This window comes from Taudactylus pleione, unplaced genomic scaffold, assembly GCF_031769625.1.
Source record: "Taudactylus pleione unplaced genomic scaffold, aTauple2 ptg000005l, whole genome shotgun sequence".
Classification (NCBI taxonomy): domain Eukaryota; kingdom Metazoa; phylum Chordata; class Amphibia; order Anura; family Myobatrachidae; genus Taudactylus; species Taudactylus pleione.
In genome coordinates, this window is record NW_028284408.1 from 14,748,856 (window position 1) to 14,772,656 (window position 23,801).

Sequence of the window (23,801 nt, forward strand, 5' to 3'; positions counted from 1 at the left end):
AGTCCCCATCGTATTCAGGTTAGGTTATTAACTATCCTCAGATTTACCAGAAGGAAGTTTGTAGGAAGAAATAAATAATAAAGTGCAAGCTCTTAAAACATAAACAAAGTGTCCAATGCACTACTTTTTCTCAATTAAAAAACAAAAACAAAAAAAGACATGTAAAATATTCCACAGGTTTCTCTCAAGAACTTTCTCGCATGGACTTCCGAGGGCGAGTGGATTGAATTGACCGCTAAATATGGTAACAAAATGGGATTTAGAAACTTAATAAAATGTCTGACATTGCACAGAAGACAGTCTTCCTGTAAGGAGCTCTGATTATTTGGCTACCAACTGTTATTTCTCCAGGGATATTTGATACAGATAAATAACTGCACAGCTGTAACTAAGTGGTAAAGCAGAGGACCAGAAATAAAATGTTTCAGGTCCAAGAAATAATCCATTGCAAAACCTGCTGCAAAAGATATATTTAAAAATAAAAAGGTGGCCCTGAGGCAGTGTTGCTATGATGAAGATGATTCGCTCTGTAAACTTTTAGTCAACCAAGTGTGTTATTACAAGGCTGGAGAACTGGAAATCATTCCATTAAAGTAAATCTATCACTAAAAACAGGTCCATTTTTTTACAGTATGAAGAGGATTATGTAGGTGTAACTTAGATTCTTGTGGTTTTTGTTTTGTGTTTTTAAAATTTAACATGTAAAATATAAGCATGTATGATAATACTTGTGATGTGGCATGGACTTTCACAGAAATAAGATAAAGACCTGTATTTTGAGGTATTCATCTGTACAAAACAAATTATGTGCATCAGATATTATTGCATAATTATTTTTTTTTAAATGTTTGACAGATAATTAAACATGGAAAAGTCAGATTTTTCAAAATTTTCTTTTGAAAAGCATCTAAAGGAAAATGGTGAATCCAGTGAGTTTCAAATAAACCATTGTGAAAAATTAGCAAATAAAAAAGTTACAAATACACAATATGGTATGAAACTAGAATGCTAATACAAGATCCCCCAATCACAGACACTTGACAGATGGTGACAGCGTTAGACCTGGGTTTCAAGACTCACTCTTAAGGTATTCTCCTTTTTTTGTTATCCTCTCCTCTTCTCCTCCCTTCCTGCCATTTTCTTTCTATCCGTTTTATCTAGATTGAAATAACTACTTTAATATTGGAAAACAAAACAAAATGAAAAACATATAAAAGTGGTTATTTTGTATTTTTCTAAATTTCTATTACAGGTTGAGTCTCTCATATTCAAATATTCTAAAATACGGACTTTTGTAGAACGAGTGAAATAGTGACACCTTTGCTTTCTTATGGTTTAATGTACAAAAACTTTGTTTAACGCACAAAATTATTAAATATATTGTATAACATCTTCAGGATGTGTGTATAAGGTGTATATGAAACATAACTGAATTTTATGTATGTACATAAACTTTGTTTAAGAAGAAGGATAGGTAAAAAGAGAATATTTTGGGGAGAGCGAGTCCCAGACTGATAAAGTAAGAGCGACCGTAGGCAACGAAAGGGTGGTGGCTGGTCTATGTTGATGAAGCAGCCATGGAAATAGAGGTTATTTTGCCCAAATCAGATTCCAAGTCCACCCACCGTTTAGAGCCCCTGGGGGAGTGCCAGACAACCAATTCACAAACTTTGTTTAATGCACAAAATTATTAAAAATATTGTATAAAATTACCTATAGGCTGTGTGTATAAGGTATGTAAGAAACAAATGCTTTCTGTGTTTAGACCTGTGTTCCATTCTCAAGATATCTCATTATGGTATGCAAATATTTCAAAATACGGAACAATTAGATATCCAAAATACTTCTGGTCCTAAACATTTTGGATATAGGAGACCCAACCTGTACCTAAGACACCATCTAATTATTTGGATGTAACAAGATGGAATCACATGCCTGTATGTCGATTAGCACCAAATGTTGTAAATGGTTGACAGAAATACATGGTCCAGTTGTCTTTCTTCCATAACATGCTACACTGTAAGTTTGTACTTTTGTAAAGATGGGTATACACTGACAGATATATTAGCCGATCAAATGATCAGCCAATATATCTGCTGCCCGTCGGCCAGTGTGTACCCGCGATATATTGGCGAACATAGTAGTTCACTGACATATCACATTGACTGTGCTGCACAGCCGATGGACAGATATGTCTGCAGACATATCTGTCCATCGGCAAGTGTGTACAGGCAGTCTGCAGACCTCCTGTATACACACAGCGGCAGCCGTGGGGAGGGGGCCAGGATACGTCCCTCAGCCGCCGAGACCCGCGGCCAGACACACATGATTGCCATTCAGTGTGTATGAACGACCATCATCTGCAGATATTCCTATATAGTGTTTATCTTATCTGCTCTTTTGTTAAATTTTATACCACATCTAAACTGTATTTACACAATATTTGTAAAACATATTTAATGCTTACGGGAAAATTTTGTGGATTTCAATAAAAAAAAAAATACATGTTAAAGTAAAAGTAAAACTAAAACAGCTGAATTACTGAAAATACTGTAAAGCGATATTTTATAGTACAAAACAATAAAGCGGCCAATATTGCTAAAACTTTAAATCTCAGATAAAACATTTAATGCAGGCCAAAAAAATACATGGATGAGTAATCAAGAGCATTTTAGAACAATAAAAGCAGAGAGATCAGGTGAGAAACAGACGTTTTCTCAGTAAGGATTACAGCAGTGGTGTGCACCAGTGGCCCAGCGAACCTTTAACTGTGGCCACCAGCTGGCTGCTCCACATTGGACATATTCCCTGCTTTGTTATAAAGCAGACAATAAGACAGCTGACTTCCACATCACTTGACCTCCTCTGCACAATGCAATGAGGTCACACTGTATATAGTAGTGGAGCAGCAAAAGGGGGAGCAGTGTGCTTTGTACCTCATGTTCTCTTAGTTCCTCAGTGGGCACATGCTTCTCCAAGTACTGCTCTTATAACTATCTTGTTGCACTGTACATTGTAAACCATGAGTCAGTGAAATTGTGTAAATAAAATAATAGAACTACTTTATGAAGCCCAAGAGGTCCATGGTCAAAGAAAATCAAGAATGTGAATAGATTTGTCAACAAAACAAAAACAAAACAGTACTTTATAATGATTGTTCATACAGACATTGGCATAAAGTTACAATTACAGGTAGAATGAATGCATTATTGCACTGTCAAAGACAGAACAGTGATATACACAAAGCCCAAGTACATTCCATCATCCTGTTCTTGCAACTGACTGTGATGACAGATCTGGTAGAAGACTGTTGTCTTGGATTGGCACCAGGTAGGAAATTATATGTCTTATGCTGCAGTGTACTGGCATGCCCTGTGATCTGCATACTAAAGTTACCATGTGAAGCACTGGCAATCATGTATATCAGTGTCCTCTCCTTTTCATTTCCCCAAATTATTAATCATACTGTAAGTAATTATTGTGTATTTAAAATAAATAAGTTATAGGTTACATTCAAAAAAGTAATTTTAACATTTATAAATGAAGTTTACTAGTGTGCCTGAGCCCCCTGTGTCAGACAGTGCTCACAAGACTAATGCTGGGTACACATTAGACGATGTGCAAATGACACGATGCTCGTCCGAATTTCCCTAGAACAAATGATAGTGTACACACTGTGAAATCCTCCAAATGAGGAATGATATACTGTATCTTGCATCATTTGGTTGTTAGATATAACGTTAACATATCACCTGGTTGTCTGGTTGGGCATACACACTTCACGATTTGTACAAAATTGTTAAAGATATCTTCTCATATGCCGTGCAGTAAAGCAGATGAGAAGAAGCGAGGAACGACGCACGGGAGTGCACCATAGTGCACACACAGACTTTATGAATAAGTCGTCGCTCCAATTCGGATCAAAATCATCCAATTTATCGTCTAATGTGTCCCCATCTTAAGTGGGAGTTTCATTTAGCTGCAGTAGTTTACCGCAGACTAATTGATCGCTGTGGTCTATTCAATTAGCCCCACCTAACGGGATTTCTTTTCGGGTCTCATGAGACCCGAAAAGAAATCCCCAATAAGTGTGCTGTTATCGGAGGATAACAGTCACTTAACGCCCGAAGCCGTGAACTATTCACAGATTCTCGGTGTTAACGCCTGATAAACTGGCACTTTAACCCGTTCATTTAACGAGCGTTAACAGGTATCGGTAGAAAAAGGGAGTCTAATTGAATAGCCTTGGGCGATAAAGCCTAAGGCTACTGTACCTTCCTTTTTTTCCCCCGATAATTTATCGAGGCTAATTGGATCCCCCCTATTTAGTAAATGGACCAGAAATATCAAGAACATTTTTTAGACAACTAACAAACTACTGTGAAGTTGGTGAAGCAGTAACAAAGAATAAAATAAGCTGCAACAGTACACAACATAATACAGCAGATGTTACATAGAAGTTACATACAGTAGTGGCAGTATTTTCTTTGAAGGTTTCAGTACATGGCTTTAAGCAACAATTCTGTAGAGCTTTGTGCAAAATGATTACTAATTAAAGCTGTAACCAACAAAGTTTACTCTTAAAGATTTTTAGACAGCAATCTAAGCTCACATTGATAATGATAATACGCATCATGCACTAAGGTTTGCAAAGTATGAAGTAGTGTTTTATGGCAGAACTTTATTCCCTGGTCCTATCCAGAAAATAGTTTTTTTTATTTCCTATATGTAGTGTATTCACACATCACTACATTAATAGGAAAATACTCTTTTATTGTCTGCTAATAACTCATGCTGTAAACTAAATGACTAAACCCCAGCAAAACTACTATGGCTAATAAAAATGCAAATGGTTAGAATGAGCTACAACTGTTGTGTTCCATTTGTAAATGTATAATTAATAGAAACGTTAACTGTTCTGGGGTTTGATGCCCTCAGCAACACATCAAACTGAAAGAGGAGAATGTGAAATCAGCTCCCACTGTAGATAGAAATACAGATAGCTATATACAGCAATGTTTGTGCACGGTCTGCTAATTTTTACTGCATGGAATCAGTTTTAAGCTATTATTAAAATACAAGGATTCTAAGAACAAGGGAGTTTGGAAACAAATGATCAAGAGAACAATTGCTGTTTTTAATGCCCAACATTAAGGAACTTAAATTAAGGTAAGGCGAAAGGAAAGGGATTGTTTTCTTACAAATATTGTAAATCATTTTAAACTGCAAAAATATTGAAGCTCTGAATGGGCAAAAGAATTAAGATATTGTCTGTAACATTATTTTAATGTACATAAAAATTTTATTGCAGGCTATTAGTTTATATAAGCAACTATGATAAAGTGAAATATCCTTTTTTGTTGCTTTGTATTCATCATTCCCATGACTCACCAGGTCTACGGTTGGTGCTTGTTAGGCATATTGTTGCAGCATATAGTGACTCATACAAAGAAGCCTAATTGCAAAAATATTTATGTCTTTAATAACCGTGCCATATTCATGATAAAATCAAGAACAACAACAAAAAGTTTTTCCCCTCATATAACCCTCCTAGGAGCCATTTTCTTTTACATTAGTCACAGCTAGAAGAGTTAAAGCCTTATAAACAGCGCAGGTGAGGTGGAACTGCTGAGTAAAGAGCTGCAATCCGATAGGTGACCAACACACCGATCCATGGCTATCGATATGAGACTATCAGTCACCTGATCAGGGAAATTTTACATGTTAAAAATCCCCGATCCTGATATTATTTCTGGTCGGGATTGGCAAATCAGGGAAATCAAATACACTGGTTTTCCCCGATTCCCCGACGAATCGGGGAATTACGTCAATTAGACATAGATTTATGGGCCCCTTAAGACTGAAAGATTTTTGGACTACAGAGAGAATATGCTATAAGCAAAGGGGCCCATACGTCAGAACCGCAATTCACAGGATCTCCCGACTCCAGTCGCCAACTAAAACAGCAGATCCGCAGGATCTGAAACATTTTCCATGTTAAAAATCTCCAACTCGCTGATCCTGATAATTTTTTGGTCGGGATTGGCAAATCAGAGAAATCCAACATGCTAGATTTCCCGATCGTGGAATTGTGGCAATCAGTTGCAGATGTATGGGCCCTGTAACACCTGCTCCAATCAGTGTCGCCTTCAGCATAAAAGTCCCGTTTTAATCTTCTATATGAGCAATGGGGAGAAATTCCATTTAAGTGTTCGTTAAAGCACATTTGCATTGAAGATGAGTTTCTGGCCCAAGTGTCACACATGTAAATAGAATGGAAAATTAAAAAAAGTAACAACTGATGTAGTACTGTACATGTATTTGTTTTATTTCTGAATACTTTCACCTTAATGGAAACATACTGTAAACACACTGAGATGTGATCAGGAAGCATTTACATATGCAATTCCCCATGCATTTATCTAGTTGACAACTACCCGCTATGTTTGTTTAAAATGAATACATGCTTATATGCATATTAAACTAAATGCAAATTAAACATAAAAAAACGATGCAGTTTGCCTTTGTTAACAAGCGATAAAACACCATTTGAAAATGCCATTGTGTACATACCTTAGGCAGTTTAAGAAAATTATAATCACCACCTGGGCCGGTTATCCACTGGAAACGTCATTGTGTATGACATGCAGTCTGTAACCAGTGTTTATAAAGCAAGTCAGGGGTGTAGGGGGAGGTCTTTAGGGGGGTCAAATGGAAAGAATAATGGAGTATGTAAGACGCAAGGATATAAGATGTAAAAAACTGCACTAAAAGTATGCTTTGTGGATAACTGACACTTAGGGGGTGATTTACAATTGCCTGTAGATTGGTAAACTTGCACACACAAATTCTATGCATATCCATTACTTTACTGTATCTGATCTGCCTTTACTGATCTGTGTTTTTAGATTCGACACATGAACCTAAAAACACTAGCGCAAACTAGGAACAATGCGATACATTTTACACAATGCCCAAATGCACTTTCATCCAATTCTAAATGACCTCCTCACATCTACAGCACATTTATATTCCTGAGAAGCAGCTTTTATTCTGTGCTTACAGATGTAATAACCATTTAACAGTAACATCAAAATTAGTGTTCTCCCCAGACTTTGGCAGCACAAGCAGAATAAATGTATTTTGATTAATGCTTTGCTAAATAAATCTACAGCTCAGCTTAACCCCCTCTCACATACACACTTGTACTAATGTTTATGCAACTGTTCAACAAATGCTATATTTCACTTTGTGTTAGGAGTACATGATCATTATTGGGATAATGAACCGTAATCATATGGAGGGAACAAATGTCTGCAGAAAACCTGCAAATTCAACTTTTGTATTGTAAGATGCTATTAATTAAAACATAAAGAGGTCTGTAAGTGGAGTGCTACATGTCATTTTCCATTTAGCGTATGTTTGCATTTCATTTTTGTAGGCACTATGCATAAGTACCGTAGCAAACCTAGAGCATAAAGAAATATCTATGTTTATTTTAAACTGTTAAAATGTAGAATAAAGAGCATGACGTAATAGACGGGTTATGGATATAATAATTCAGGAAGTCATTCGGCAAACAAATTACATTTTAACACATACTATGTATTCTTTCACACATTATTAACTTATACTTTAAATCAAATAAGCTTATAGCTGGCAAAAAGTCTATTCAGGAAAATGATCTGAAACATAATAGGCTTAATCAAAGATAAATTAAATTAGTCAGCCATGCATACCACATTATATTTGCTCATGGTAGTTATTAAATACAGTTTTAGTTATCTGCTACGTGAGAAACTCTCTGGGCAAACAAACTGTTTAAGGGTTCAGTGAGCAAAGATTCTGTTTAGGAAGTTAAATAGCTGGTATTTCCATCATTGCATTACATGGCTATCTCTGACACCAGGTTCCAATCTGTTATACTGTGACTTTTCTCTTCGGCAAATTAGATAGAAGTAACACGGCCCCGACAGTAGTCAGCAGATGTTTAGTTGAGTTTGTCAGGAACGTTCTGCACGTGGAATATTTGAGTTATTCTCAACTTTAAAACAGATTAACAGCCTGTTTGCTTGGGAAAAAATACATAATTTTTACACATTTCTTTATTTTTTTATTTTCCAATACATTTTATTAAGGGCATCATGCTAGGTACAGGGCATAGCAACAATTAGCCAAATAAAGTACTACACTCCTACGCAGAGGAGCAAAAATACAGACAGGTAAAATCAAGGAATAGTGCAAAATTAGTTATAAGAGAATGCAAAGGTCTTAAGAAAAAGGAGTGACATTACCCTCACGGCTATGCAAAAACAGATAGACCATATAAAACTGGGATTCCTATGGGGAGGGGATACCTCTCAAATGGTGCGCAGCAGGGGAACAGAATAGGACCTCAGTATCTCTGACCCATGATAGCTGGGGCTTAAAGAAGCAGGTAATGAGCACAGTGGCAAAGCGCCCAGGGATCCCATACCTTAGGGAACGTCTGTGAGGTTCCTCGGAGTATGCTAGTCATAAGCTTCATTTCATAGATGAACAAAATTTTTTGACAAAGAACATTCATATATGGGGGAGGGGAGTTTAGATTTTCAAGCACTGTCCAGAAAACAGATGGCTGCACTCAAAGCATAACGAGCAAACTTATTAGCTACACATTTATTTTTAAGGCATTTACAAAACATTATATATAAAATGTTGCCAAAAACATAGCAGGCTATAAAAGTCATTCATAAATATATGAAGACACCTTTCTCAAAGCCTAATCCCAGTCTGAGAGAATTAGGGGAATTCCAATCTGGCATTTTAGGGGTTACCACTACCAGTCTCCCATAACTTTAGGGAACATTAATATCTCTTAAACTTGAATCCCTTAAGGTGCCCATCCACTAGAAGATTAAATTGAGCAATTAAACTATGACAATATCGCTATAGTTCAATAGTTTGCAAAAAATGTCTAAAACAACCAGCGATGCGCGCTCCCGCAGGTCGTTTAGACATCTATCATCGGGCAAACATGCCGGACAACCTGACGTCAGGTTCATCTTGTTTGCAGATGATTGATTGTGCCTACACTGAACGACTGCTCACTCAGTGTAGGCACAGCACATTACAAGGTATTACACCCACTGCTCCTATCCGCTACCATAGGATCATCAGATATATAGATCTTACATAAAGGTACAAACAGACAGTAACAGTACAGTACTAGGGGGAGCGCATTAGATACCAATTGTATACAGATTGATAAACAACTGCACGATTACAATGTTGTAATCGTGCAGCAGTTTTGAGGTCTGCTAGTGGATGGGCAGCATTAGACCAGCCCAATGTTAGGATCTACGGCTACTGAATAAATCTATGTAGTGAGGACTCCGCTCACGGCACAACACTCTATAGAATTACACTGCTGGGGGATACACCGATGGGACCCTTACCTTTCCGCTAAGTGAGAATCTGCTTCCAAAAATGTCTTATTCAAAAGGTAAAACCTGAAACATCTCATGATAATAGCTGCAAGAATAGTAAATATGGCATTGCAGTTTCTACCAACATCGTACGAAAATACAGGGTTATTCTTTGTGTGGATATTAACAGGCAGCATGGAGAAAGAGACAGATGCATAGTTGAATGCTGGCAAAGCGTATCTTACGTGTGTTTGCACTGCATGTGCACCGAAATACAAGAATGTGCAATGCAGAGTTGTACCCGTTTCAGACACATCTACACTAACAACTGGAGAGGCATTTTTAGGCTGTTATAGGGTGGTAACCCCGCAGTGGGCTATGATTGATTGGATGGAAGCATACATGTTTTCAGATGCATCTTTGTACCTTATGTAGTATGCAGAAAGAGTGCACTGATTAATATGATTAGTAGCAAACCAAGCATACGGACAGAGGGCATGCCCAACGCTAGATGCGTGCAACTTTGTATATGGGTGATACAGGCATTTTTTTTTCCATGCAAGCAATGCATGAACACATGCTTGATTTATGTCCAACTCCGCACCAGGCACATAATAAGTAATGAGTGAGGGAAAAGTATACAAAACAAGTTCTGTACATTTAAACAGTACATACTATTAAAAAATCAAGAGACTAGAGATTGTGATTGCTCGCACACCTCGCCCCCCCTCCCCCTCCTCAACATTCCTGACAACTCACATCCGCTGACCGCTTCTATTTAAAGGTGGTTCAAAATATACATTTTCCTCTTTTATACTACAGAAGCAGCAGAGCTTTGATAAAACCGGCTGCACAAAACAGCTTCGGCCTTTCTGGCTAGGAAGAGGGAGCATATTAGAAAAATAACCTATTAAATAAATAACACATAATGAAAAGAGAACATGCAGATACTGAAAACGTACAATCAGGTAGCAGGAGCTGTGACTTGTATAGTAACATTTTATCTGCCAAACTAGTCCTATAATTTAATTGTTTACTAAACTCACAAACCCTTAGCTAAGGGGGGTGTTTAATGGATAACGTCACACAGGAACAGAAACATTGCAAATGTACAGAAACTAGAACATGGCTGCTGTTCTGAACGTCTAATAGGAAATTCGGAGAGACATCCTCCAGCCGAAAGAACCAGCTCGTCCCTTTTTCATATATTTTCCTTGTTTGCAATTTGCTGTAATTGCTACGTGTCCTGTCAATTCACTGAATTGGCTTCAAGCAATTTGCAGAATTGCTTATTTGTTTTTTTCTTGCATGTATCAAAAGTACAGGTGAAATTGCTAACAATTTACGTTGACTTCCATCATGAATAAATCAATTTTGCCTGCCCTTTGTGAAGACCACATTCATACATTTTAAACCGGAATGTAGGTTTCACAAATGAGCACTGCCTAGAAGAGTGTCCCTGTTTCTATTTCAGCTAAATTTGCAGACACAAATGAGAAAAAGCAGTAGTTTGTCATTTCAATAATTTTTTTTGACATAATAAAGTTTTACATTGATTTGCCAGGTCTTTGAGGATTTCAGTAGAATATGATTGTTTTCTCTAACAGTAGTCTTTACGATAAATAGTGCAACTGTCTAACTAATGTTTTCATGCTACATCTTCTCAGAATATTACATAGTATTGAAGACAAGAAGTTCTCCATAGACTACAATAACAGAGGCATGGGTAGAAATTGGGGCCTATTTAATAAATGTGTTGCAATCCACAGAAATCAAATATTAGTACACAGTTACAATTTACATACCACTATAGGCCTCCTATATTGTCTGTCATTTTTTTATCTTAACACATGATCTTTTTCCATATTTAGGAACACATCTAATGACATACTGATGTTACAAAAGGTCCTTCTGACGAAGGTGCCCATTAGGCACAGAAACGCGTTAAAACTTCTGCCTCAGGGCGGATCACCAGGTTCCCACCTCAACAGTAAAAATCTACAGTTCAATTACATATCATTAAAACATATAAAATGAATTCATAAATATAATGCCCGAGCAATAGGCTGTTGTGTCTGAGTCACTTGACGTCTCACATAAAAATGTTCCTGACCTGCAGGTAGGTAGACATGTAAATTACCGTGTACACTGTGAATAGTCCCATGTAACTGGCAGGAGGACACCCGGGGTAGTGGATTTGTGCCTGCAGCTCTGTGCAGTCCCTCATGTGTGACTCCTGTATTGCTGCTGTTTGGAAGATTAGAACTTGAGTCGGACCGGAAAATGACATACTAAATCATCATCAGATGGCGGTCTTTATCTTTAGCTGATGTTTAGGTAATGAATGATGGAGTGACCATAAACACAATTAGGTCCGGAGTCCATGCTTGAGGTCCGCCTAATGAGTTTCTCTGTATACTACAGCTTCGTCAGAGGCAGTGGATACGGTAATTTATATGTACTCTACCTACCTGCAGGTCAGGAACATTTTTATGCGTGGCTCTGACACAACCGCCAATTGGTCGGGGCCTTATATCTGCTGGATATATTTATGAATTAATTTGATATATTTTAAGGATATGTAATTGTACTATACATTTTCTATGCAAAATGTGAATAAATGTTATTATTTTAAGATATAAACTATCGAACAGTGCTTTCATTCCAATCATCTACAGTATATTTTTGTGCTGGTTTTTTTTCTATATTCCTTATGCTCTTCTATGATCTCAGATGACCTCCTGATTTTGAACAGCAGCAAATATATGAGAAGGTATTTTATATCACAAAGCTAATTCTAATTGGGTTTTAGCGATGTATGTGTGCCCTATAAAATTGATTCATATCTTTCCTGAAGTGATACCAGGTAGCACAGTCCTTTGGTTTCTTTTCCCCTCAATACTGAAACCTTTTTGTTATTTCTTTATTGCAGATACATGCTCCAGACCACGGGTTAATTGTGCCCGATCATTGGCTACTTTATGAATGGGAGCTTTGAACATCTGTTAACCTCCGTTCATTCTACGGGTTTACTAGGGACTCGCCGGATCCACTGCCGGCTATTACAAATATAGAAGCTGTGGGTCTTAGCAAACATCCTCAATTACATACTGACTCGCTGCACTGATTGTATGGTATGTATGTATGGAAGGTACTCCCTAAAAGAGTCACCTATTACTTATTAACACCAGACAGTATTGACATTGACATAGTTCAAGCCCTCACAGATTGCACCTAAAGACCACCACCAGATAGCACAGTGACTCTCTTTATCTATCAATAAATACTTTGACCATCTACTGTACATTGTTGCACTGGTCATACTGACACTGTATCACACTGACTAAACACAACTGTCACATCTTCCATGCATTTAAGTGAAGCATTTCAGCAGAATAATTACCTATTGACTTATAAACAGGAGATGGGACAGCTCCAGCCAGATCATCTCCCAAACCTTTGGCACACCACCACAGAGCAAAGGACCCATCCATTTTTATAACAGACCTTTATTCTTTAGGAGTGCCCCCTCAACCTCCATACCATTACATTTTTGTGGATTTCTGCTTGTCACCTCAGTAAGGTGCGAGCAGAAATCTGGGCGCTCCCAGCACTTGCTCTCAATTGGAGCAACAATTGAATATCTGTCGGGTGCTCACAACTAAGGGGCGCCCAAACAACAATTTAATCTCCTCCATCATCTTTAACAGGGTGCACTCTTATCCTAGACAGACTACTTTAGCATTTGTCCAGATTCTGCCGCTCTGAACACTATTTCTATCTTTACTTTATGAACTGGAAAACCCCTCCTCTTGCTAGAGGGATCCTCAGGAGATCCTGTTCTGATTCATTCTTATTAAAAAAATTATTATATAATTATGACTTATAATATTACCCAGAACTAAAAGTAAGGATCTTAATTCTTCCTGAAATTTCATCAGTCTTCACTAGACAGATCATTAAATTCTTCACCTAAACCAGGCTCTGAAAAAACTGCACCATTTCTAAATCCAGACTAGCTTGAGACTGGCACTGCACAGAACCTACTCAGATCTCTACTACCACATTTTCACTGGATTGTGCAACTAGCGATGTCTGTGGAGCCACTCCACACTGCCTTACCTTGCAGCTTTCGGAGGCGCCTTGCCGGCCTGTGTAATAAGTTAAGCCCGCCTTGAGAATAATAACAAACAGCTTCCTATCTCTATCTAGAAGAGACAGGAAAAAGAGGAACAGGAGGACTCGCCCTATAAAAAGGAAGTGGTCAGTCTGATCTTCTCCTGCCTCTATCTTAAGAGAATGGGTAAGTGACTCATAGTATGGCAGCCATGTGATACTGAAAAAGAAAACAAGGTCGTTTTCTTATTTGGCCATATGTTTGTGTGGTCAAATTAGACATATCTGCTCGTTCTGTGTTAGGGTAGAACAACCAGATTATATAAGAGATTGTTAGCACTGTCGAAATGTGACTGCTCTTGCACATAACTACAATGCCTAAAATTATCCATTAAATTCAAAATTGTTCACATCATTCTCAGATGATTTATTCATTTTTAGAACTCTCTGCCAGAAGGATCTTAAGTGGCCTACTTTTGCTGTCGATATCCTTCTTCATATAGGCAACTCAACTCTGAGACGTCTTTAGAGGTAATTGTATAGTTCAATATCAGGTTTTACTATAAAATCAAAGAAAAAACAAAGATCAACTGCTATGCTCCTAAACCAGTGTTGGCTAACCTTGACACTCCAGCTGTTATGGAACTACATAACCCAGCATGCACTGCTACAGTTTTGCTATTAGGGCATGCTAAAACTGTGGCAGGGCATGCTGGGATATATAGTTCCACAACAGCTGGAGTGTCAAGGTTAGACAACACTGTCCTAAACACTACCCTTAACCATCCGTGAGTACTGAGTTCTGTTCCCCTACAGTGTTTCAAAACTAGTCTTCAATATTTGGGGATTCAACTTCATGAAAATCCAGCCTAACAATATAAACCAAATATCACAGTGTCGAGAGATCTAGGTGATGAACTGAAAGATTGGAACCATCTGTTAAGGCTCATACACACTTAACAATATGCTCCATGAGCGATATCGTTAAATGTTTCCCCTGCACTGCCGGGCTCAATTTCGTTAACGACATTGAGCATACACACTGAACCATATCGTTCAGTGAAGGAACCCTCCCTCATCCCCGTACTTGCAGAACCTGACGTTATAGTCAGATTGCCCTGCAAGTATGGGCGATGAAAGACATACTTAACGATCCGCGGGAGTGTGCATCATTAACGATGTCTTGCATACACACGATATTGAACTCGATGAACGATAACGTTATCGTTCATATCATCTAGTGTGTATGCGGCATTACTTTCATACCTTCAAAGAGCCAATATGAACAAAATGATCTGCATGGATTGATGCATTTGCTCAAATTTGTTTCTATACTCCTCACTCAGAGATACCCAACTCTAAAGCGGGCCATACAGTGTGCAATAAAGCAGTCGATCCGACGGATTGGTACGATTTGGCTGCTATATCGCCCCTCCTGCTTTAATAGTGAATACTGACTGAAGACACTGCCTGTCCAGGGAGGATCAGTTTCTTCAGTTTCCTTGTTGCAGAGAAATCATATAGATAAGAAAACACTTATTCACATGCTGTGTTTATTCACTGGAGAGAGGGACTGGGGCATATCCATCAGCTTTTGGAGCGGTGGGCATGCTCCCAGCATAATGAAAACAAGGAAGCAGCTTGCAGGCATAGCATGCCATACCCCTTGCTGCAGGGCCACACCCATAGGGCCACTTTCGGGATTTTTTCCAGGGCCACTTTAAATTCCAAATCAGCCTCTGTCCAGGAGGAGTGAGTTTGTGAAACACTGCTTTAGATCAAGATGTTTCATGTATCATGAGGAACAATACAGAGTTCTGTAACAAGGTCTGTAATCTAATACTATATATAAGAAAAGTAAAGCAAATGCTAGAGTCATTCAAGTTATCGCATCCAGTAACTACAGTACGATTCATTTTACATTTTAAACTGCAACCGCTGTCCCTGCGAGTTCCCGGTAGTACATAACCGGAATATGTTTATTAATAATGAAAATATCCCTGGCGAGTTGGACCATTAATAATAGAGACAGTACCGTGATTATTAATACATAGATCCCTTAGTGCCTCCTGCTTCGCCTCGGTAAAGAGGCGAAGCAGGAAGCGTTATAGCGGCACAATAAGTGCCGCTATAATACATCTGCCCCAAAGTGAGCAGGTGTTTCGGGCTACACATAATTCTATGACCATCACCATTTCAGATTACTGATAGAACAAAGATGGGACTTACTGAGGGTTGGTTGGTGGCCACTGGATTCTGCAGAGACAGGCAGGAAGGGACATGAAAAACGGCCTGGGAGGGCAAAACGTTTTTAATCCAAACCTGTTGGCCTTTAAATGAATCCTGAACTATAGATTTAAGAATGCAACCATCACCGGCTTACTATTTCTCCCACTACTAATTTGACACAAACCTTATCATAGCTTGCTAGTCCAAAATATAAAAATAGGTGGCAATTAGATGGAGGTTTTCCTGTCAAATCTTTTTATATTTAGCAGTATAATATGGTTCAGCTAAAATCAAGCACAACAGCAGATATACAGACTCAGCAGCAACCTGCATGGTAACAAGATAGAACATGCATTGGCCACATAAAGAAAAAAAACCTTTACATAAACCAAGCAAGTTATTTTGGGAAAGCAGAATATTTCAGAAAGAATAAAAGGTTTGCAGGCTCCTTTTCAAGGTGAAAGTACATTGGTTCTGTATTATTTGCATTTGCATGTACTGTCACACACCAGTAACTTCTCAGCAAATATGAATACATTTCCAAATCTTCTGTATATGAAGGTTGAGCATGCCACACTTGTTTTTTTCATCACTACAGCTAACACTATTTGTGCTTTTCTTATAGAAATTACAGCAAATACATGCTTCTTCTTTATATAAAGGGAAAGTGAAGTGTCCTTTTCTCCAAACAAATCACCAAGCTTTCAAACAACATTTAATCATGATTCATATAATGTTTTGTTAAATTGGGAATTCTGCCTAATTAGATAACTAAGATGTCTCCACTAATTACTGAGAGTCAGGAAGGAAAAATTGTGCTGAAAACAAGTGTGAAATCATTATTGTTTAGCAGTGTATTTATTTGGCACCGAACTGCAGTTACAGAAAGAGATAATAAAGTCTAGTCTGTACCAGTGCCCAACTGAATAGATTGCATTTAACCCAGTCTCTATAAATTACTTATACACATACATACATATAAACAACCATTTATAAGAAAAAAAATTAAATGAGTTTAAAGATATACTACTTAAAAGATGATCCCTTAATTGCAATTCTTCTTATTATACTATAACTTTATACTTGTGATATAATAGTTTTGTTTATTAAACTTTTCTAGGTATGCCTAGATATGGTGTCATGTGGTAAATGGTACATACCAATACTTGTACTATTGCTGCTCAATGGTTAATTTATTTTTAGGAGAAGCATTTGAATTCATAGAGAGGAATCTGAGTCTACCTAGTACACTGTATTTGAATGTGTTTCTTCTCATTGGTGGAGAAGTAACCCTTACCATCTCTAAAAGTTTTCTGTTACTCTGTGTGGGCGATTCAATTGATGGCGATGGCCATGAGTTGTCGTTATTCTGACAGTTTCCCAGAGAAATAGCAGCCACAAAGATCACAGATTTTCCTTAGATGTTCCTCTATCATAATTCTTGACAATGTGCGCATTTGCACCTCACGAAATGTAATAAAACACGGTTTGCTCAACTGAGTGTTCTGCACCTCTATGCCATCCTCAGAACGGGTGCAACCCTACCTTAATTTGTAATGTGACAAAGAGCAGACTGAGAAAATGTAAGGTTACTCTAGGTTGAGACCTTAATCACAGCAACAGAAGAGTGCCAGGATTAAGGCGGGTATCCACTTATAGATATACAAACGAGAGCACGATAACGACATTGCAGTCGTGCTCTCGTTTGTATATCTAGTGATGTGCCTAAACTGAACGTTCACTCGTTCAGTCCAGGCACATCCCTCATCCCCGCACATGCTGAACCTGACGAGATCGTCAGGTTGACCAGCATGTAAGGGCGATGTCGGATGTCGAAAGAGACCAGCGGGCACGCGCATCACTGGTTGCTTCCGACCAAAACATTCCCGATGCATGCGCGATTTGCAAGCGATGGCATAACGACATCATTATCGTGCAATCGCTTGGCTAAATCGCTAAGTGGATACACCCCTTAACATGTTCTCTCACTAATCTTTCACTGCTCGTTATAACTTGGACACATTATGTCACCAAATGTTCAATACTTCAAATATTCTACATGCACAATATAGTGCCTGGTTTCTACTTTAATCTGAAACTGCCAACAAAACTCAACACAACCACACAAACCAATAGGGATTATCAATACACCTGGAAAATGTCAGTTGAAAGTTGCCGTACGGAGGCATATTTATTATTATTTGTACCACTGTTACCTGCATACATTAGATCTATAAATAACCTCTTTTTGTAGAGTTTTATCTGCAATCTTCCTGACTTCATCTGGTCTGATTGGCCTATACAAGACATGTCATTGTCACCTTCTGGGAATAGCTATGGGATTATCCTCAATAACGAGGAAATACCTGGGAAAATGTGTAAGGATGGCTGTAATGCAGTGGCTCCCAAACTGTGTGCCGTTGCACCCTGGGGTGCCTCAGGTTGGTGGTCCAGCACCAAATAAAATTATTTATAGTCAATGTAATGTAAATATGTGGACAAACAGAAGCACAAACCTGTCCCCCACCACATAACTGAACCTAAGGATGACAGGTAAGCGCTATTTACTTAAGCCTTTTTTTCCAGAATTTTGCAACAACAACATCTTGGCTTAGGGGTGCCATGAAAACAATGTTGATACTCTGGGGCGCAGCGATTCAAAAAAAGTTTGGGAACCACTGCTGTAATGTTTAAATAGAGATTGTTATGTATAGTTTTTATATAGAATAAAACTCCAAGTTTCAATTATTTCATATAATAGAATCCATATGTACAGTATGGAACAATTAGCAACTGTCACATTAGCAACTGTTAAGTACAGATCTTTCTAGACTGAATATTTACCTACCTCTGTGACATTTTATTGGATTACTTTCCAAATGCACTCTATTGTGAGTATAATTATTGTCTTTCCTTCTATATAAAGGAACACATCTACTATATACTCACTTTCAGATTAGGAAATGTGAATGCTATCAAATATTGCTTTAGCATAAATGTCAAGAAATCTATCAACAGCATTAAAATGATGGCCTATCAGAATGATGGCCCTCAAAGCTGAAATCATTATTCTTGTAACTCTGACAGCAAAGCAAAATTGGAACAGCGAATACAGTGATTTAAAACCTAAGAGGCAGAAGTGAGCTTTCCATTTTATCTGTACAGAAGCAGCTCACAGAAACCCCATCCTGATAGCAACGGTGCAATAGCCTAGTCCTGACTTCTGCATGCTAAATATTATTTTGAAATGTTTAGCAACAGATCAACATCAAAAGAGCAGCATCATAAATCGGTTATAGCTGCAGATTCATTTATTGAGTTTTTTAGCTGCACAATTTATCTTACTTTGAAATTACAGGTACCAATTACTTAATAGACAGTTTTATACACACACACTTGAAATTGATCGAGATTACAATTATAAGTATAGTTAGAAATCAGCAATATAGAAAATAAATCAATATCATTCCTTATGGAGCATACACGGTCAGATTTAATGGATGATTTAAAAAACATCGTTTATCTGTTGTTCGCTTAAATAGTCCTTTTTTTGCCCAACCAAACGATGCGCGGGCACGGATGGTCTTTATCGACCAGGTTAGCCTGGTTACTATAGGGACCTTCGATCGTTGATCGAGGGTCGTTATAGTAGTTGGGGGAATGGTGCAGGTGCTGGATGTTCTACGATCATCCAGCACATGTAGGACGATCAGACAACGATATCTGATCGTTGTCTGATCTGACCGTGTGTACGGTCCATTAGACTTTGCAACACTGTAATCCTATATTACTTTTAAAATATTACTGAATTATGATCTATAAAAAAAAGTAAATAACACCACAGCTCTTTTATTGAATTTATTGTTAATACTCAATTTTCTTATTTTACATTATTTGTTTGGAGAGCTTTAGTATTGACAAACAAAAACACAAGAGTGAAACTACTAGGCTATAATATCATAGTCAACACAAGGAAAACAGGAATATTACACAAGTAGAAAATGTATTTTAAAGTATGTAATGAAACATGTTACACATGTTGGTAATAGCCATCTTTTACAAGTAGTAATATAGTAAATCATTCTTTGCTATAAAGCAGATTAGTGTGAACTGGAATGGCACAGGCACCAAAAAGATAAACGGATTGTAAACTGGAAATAAATATTTTGTTTTTCTTTAGCGAACAACAGTCTAAAGAGATGATGGCAGATCAGAAAAAGCATACAGCTATATGATTCACATAAATACAGTTTTTACTAAGTTGCCACCATAAGTTAGCACTTTCCACAACACTTAGGTGAGTCTTGTATGTCTATGTAGTTTTGCAATCACATTTACTGTATGTTTGGTAGTGTTGCTCTTCATCCCACCTAGTCTACCTTTATTTTTCAGTAAGTACCAATCAGCTCTTCCGTCCCTGGCGGTTTTACTATGTCATAAATTTGATTTTTATGTTCTACCTTTCAATACTTTCATTCTCTGCTACTATTTTGGTTTAATGGGTTAGCTTTATGGCATGGCTGTGCCAGTTTAAATCAAGAATATTAGACATTTGTAAGGATGGTACTTATTGACAGTGTGATGAAGGTTTTGCCAAGTCCACTTGTTATTTCTGTCACTGTTCATCTTTTTATTTAAAAAAAGTTCAATAATATGTAGTACAGTAAAAAAATGTAAAGGGGTGTTATGTTTAAGAGCTCACATCAATTTATAAGCTGGTGAGGGACAACAATTACATCCATTTTCTTTTTACGGTTTTGGCTCGGAACTCACCAAGTTCAGATCTTGGAACGAGGCAAAACGTCATCTTTCACAGACATCTCGGAACAGATATCGGTGAAAGATGACGCTTAGCCTCGTTCTGAGATCCAAACTTAGCAGGAAGATCCAAGCCTAAACTGAATTGCTTATCTCGACTATACTGTGCAGACACACACTATGGACTAAACTTGCTAAGCGTCGGTTTTACTGTCAGTTGGAACCAGACAGGCATAGAGTCTAAAAAGAGTGTTCACTAAGCATCAGTGTTTTTTTTCCTTCTGCAGTCGATACCCATTGTATCTGAATCCCCTATTCCGCCGCAAACCTACGACAATCTGCTGTCAATCTACAGAGGATGTAAAGTACTGGACAGATCACTATGATCTGTACAGGTTTTTTTTGTGTGTGTATATATATATATATATATATATATATATAATCTCTCTAAAAAAAAAAGTTAAAAACATAAAATAAAAATAGGGTGGAAAAATGGCATGAGGTCTCCCCTATTTTCCAACAGGTTGAACCAGCTGGGGCAGTGGATGCTATACCAGGGACACACACAATGTGTATACCCCTGTGTGTGAGAAAAAACCACAAATAATCCTATTTAAAATGTCATCTGGGGTGAACTTGTGTTTAAAGTCAGTATGACAGAAAATCATGTTGCAACTAATTGGCCTATGTGCCATGTCTAACTACAGTTCCAGGCATTTGTGTTTAGAGTTAGACATGACTAAAATGCTTGTAATAAAATTTAATCAGGGCTGTTTACATGTTTGCATACAGCTGTACAACAAGCATTTAGTCACCAATATACAAAGTTCAAATGGGACTACGGTACACTGTTACAAATGACTGTTTACACTACATAAATGTAGCAACAACAAAAGAAACAATCCAACAATAACAGCGCTTGTCTTATCAAATAATTCTCTAAAGAGGCCTATCTACTTAACGACATGAAAGTCTGAACGTCCAGCGTTCAGACTTTCATGTCGCTGAGGTGCGGGAACCGCACTGAAAGACATTCACTGAACGTCTTCAGTGCAGGAGCCCAACCTCCCTATCTATTAACATGCCGAACCTGACGACCATCGTCAGGTTGACCGGCATGTTCGATAGATAGTCTGGGTCGGCAAGGACCCAGCGTGCACGCGCATCGCTGGTCCTTGCCGGCTATCCACTAGCAGAGTTTCTGCAAGTTCTGACCAAAAGCTCCTGGTTTTGGTCGTATCGTGCAGAAAGTCAGCAAATGGATAGGCCCCTTAACACATACTCATATAGCAGGCATCTTTCAAATATCCAATAGTGCCCTTCCTATATCTTAATGTTAATCCTAGTAATGACAAGACAAAAAAGCTCTACACACATGCGACCATTCAGCCGAAGAAAGAAACAGCGCCAGCGGCTATTGAGGATGACTCAGGAAGTGATGTGTCCAGGCTCTATAAACACAATATGACAGCACTGACCGCTTCTCCTCCTAGTTGTGTAAAAGTAGCATAATATTAGCAAAAATGTAGCTTGATATTAGAAGAAAATAAGCATATATTAGTGGAAAAGTAGCAAAGAGCAAGAAGACCAGTAGCGGATTTTACCTAAGGGATGCAGCCCTCCTGTAAAATCTACCACTACCCGGTGAACCCCCTAGTCCTCCAGTATGTGAATTAGCAGTGGCTTCCCATTGGAAGCGCTTTCTGCTAATCACAAGTCCGACAGGCACAGCAGTCCCAGCGGGAGGTGTTTTCTCTCCCTGGGACTGCTAGTCCGGAAATAATTAGCATAAAGCGTTTCCAATGGGAAGCCGCTTCTGCTTTTATTACGGCAGCTTTATTTGACTTGTTGAGGCAGTAAGTAGATGTAGCCCTAGCCGATGCCATTTTTCTGCGCACGTGCCAGAGTTTCTCGTGTTTTTTCCATGGTCCTTTTTTTGCGTATGCAAAATGAATAGGGCCCGTGGACAAGGAATCGCTGTAAGGAGAGTACTAATCAATATTGCTGTCTATACAGAAGACTGACAATGCAGCTAAAAGTGGAAAGATCATGTTATACAAATTATATGTATGATATACATGACAAACAATAGTGTACAGTATGATGGGTCTTTATACTCTGTGCTACTTTTCCCTCATATTATGCTACTAATTTGCTAACATTATGCTACTTTTATTTTATACAAATATTTGTGTAAATTTTACACAACTGAAAGTGCTATTTGCTTGCGTATTTCATATACAGATACATTTAGCCTCCTTGTGCGTTATACAGCCCTTCCAGTCATGTCATGCCATGGCGTGACTCAGTAGCGCCGAGCTTCTTGTCGTGTCACTTTTTAACTTCAAATTTGTCTTACCTCCAAATGATCCGAATAGTTAGCACAAGCAGCTTTTTAATCAGCAGAAGCTGCTTGCGCTACATATTCGCATTGCCATGTGAAGGTAAAAAGTCACTACAGAGTCATACGGAGCTCTCACGTTATGTGTAGCGTGACTTGTAGCGCATGGAGGATAGATGTATGTGGACACATCTGTAGATGAACAGGCATGTTTTGAGAGAACGAACACATTATGAACAGCCTTTTACATGGATTGCCACTGTATCCAATACAGTGGTTCGAGACAGTGATCTTTGCATAATTTTAGCAAAAGCTTAGTAAGGAAACATTTGTATAAAGTATATTAACAACAAAGCTATACTGTAATGAATACAAGTCATCACTGTTTTTTTAGTTATGTAAAGAATAAAATACATTCCTTTTTTGTACACTATGTTCCCTATTATTCCCAAATGTGACCTCCCCCCACCAATTGAACTCAGACACCACCTGCTTACATTACCCAGTTAGATGGGTCCTGTGACCTTTCATTAACAAACAGCCAATACATTCAGTTTTCTATTTAGAATTAGAAATTGACATTTTACTATGTCCTGCATAGATCCAGCATAAACTGCATGCTTTTACCAGGCAGGCAGTTACCATCTTAATTCATCAATCATAATACACAAAAACAACCAACCTACTATTTAATAATAATCATATATGAGGCTTATAGAAAAAACACAGGTATATAGGTATGTTTCTGTGTGATATGGATGCTTTGAAATGCAAATCCATATCCTGTAACTATTCATAATAAAATCCATTTTCTCAGCAGCATTTAAAAAAAAGTCATAATTCAGTTTATCACTTGCCTTTGTAAATACTTAGAAGTTAAATTCTTTTCTTCAGCGTTGAAATGAAGTTGAGGAAGCTGAAACGAAAACACAATATGTATGTTATTACCA

General features: G+C 38.0%; 1 protein-coding gene across 8 annotated transcripts in view; it reads right to left on the reverse strand.

The window, feature by feature from the left end:
* The window catches only part of ENOX1 (ecto-NOX disulfide-thiol exchanger 1), a 540,470-nt gene that overhangs the window by 236,143 nt on the left and 280,526 nt on the right, over window positions 1-23,801 (reverse strand). For 5 of the 8 annotated variants that reach the window (XM_088442288.1, XM_088442454.1, XM_088442218.1 and 2 more), the window contains exon 3: window positions 23,709-23,767. The gene's annotated coding sequence lies outside the window, so the exon portion shown is untranslated. Of the gene's footprint in view, window positions 1-1,080; window positions 1,158-23,708; window positions 23,768-23,801 lie in introns of those variants that run through there. The other 3 variants (XM_088442427.1, XM_088442359.1, XM_088442463.1) reach the window with 2 other exon arrangements.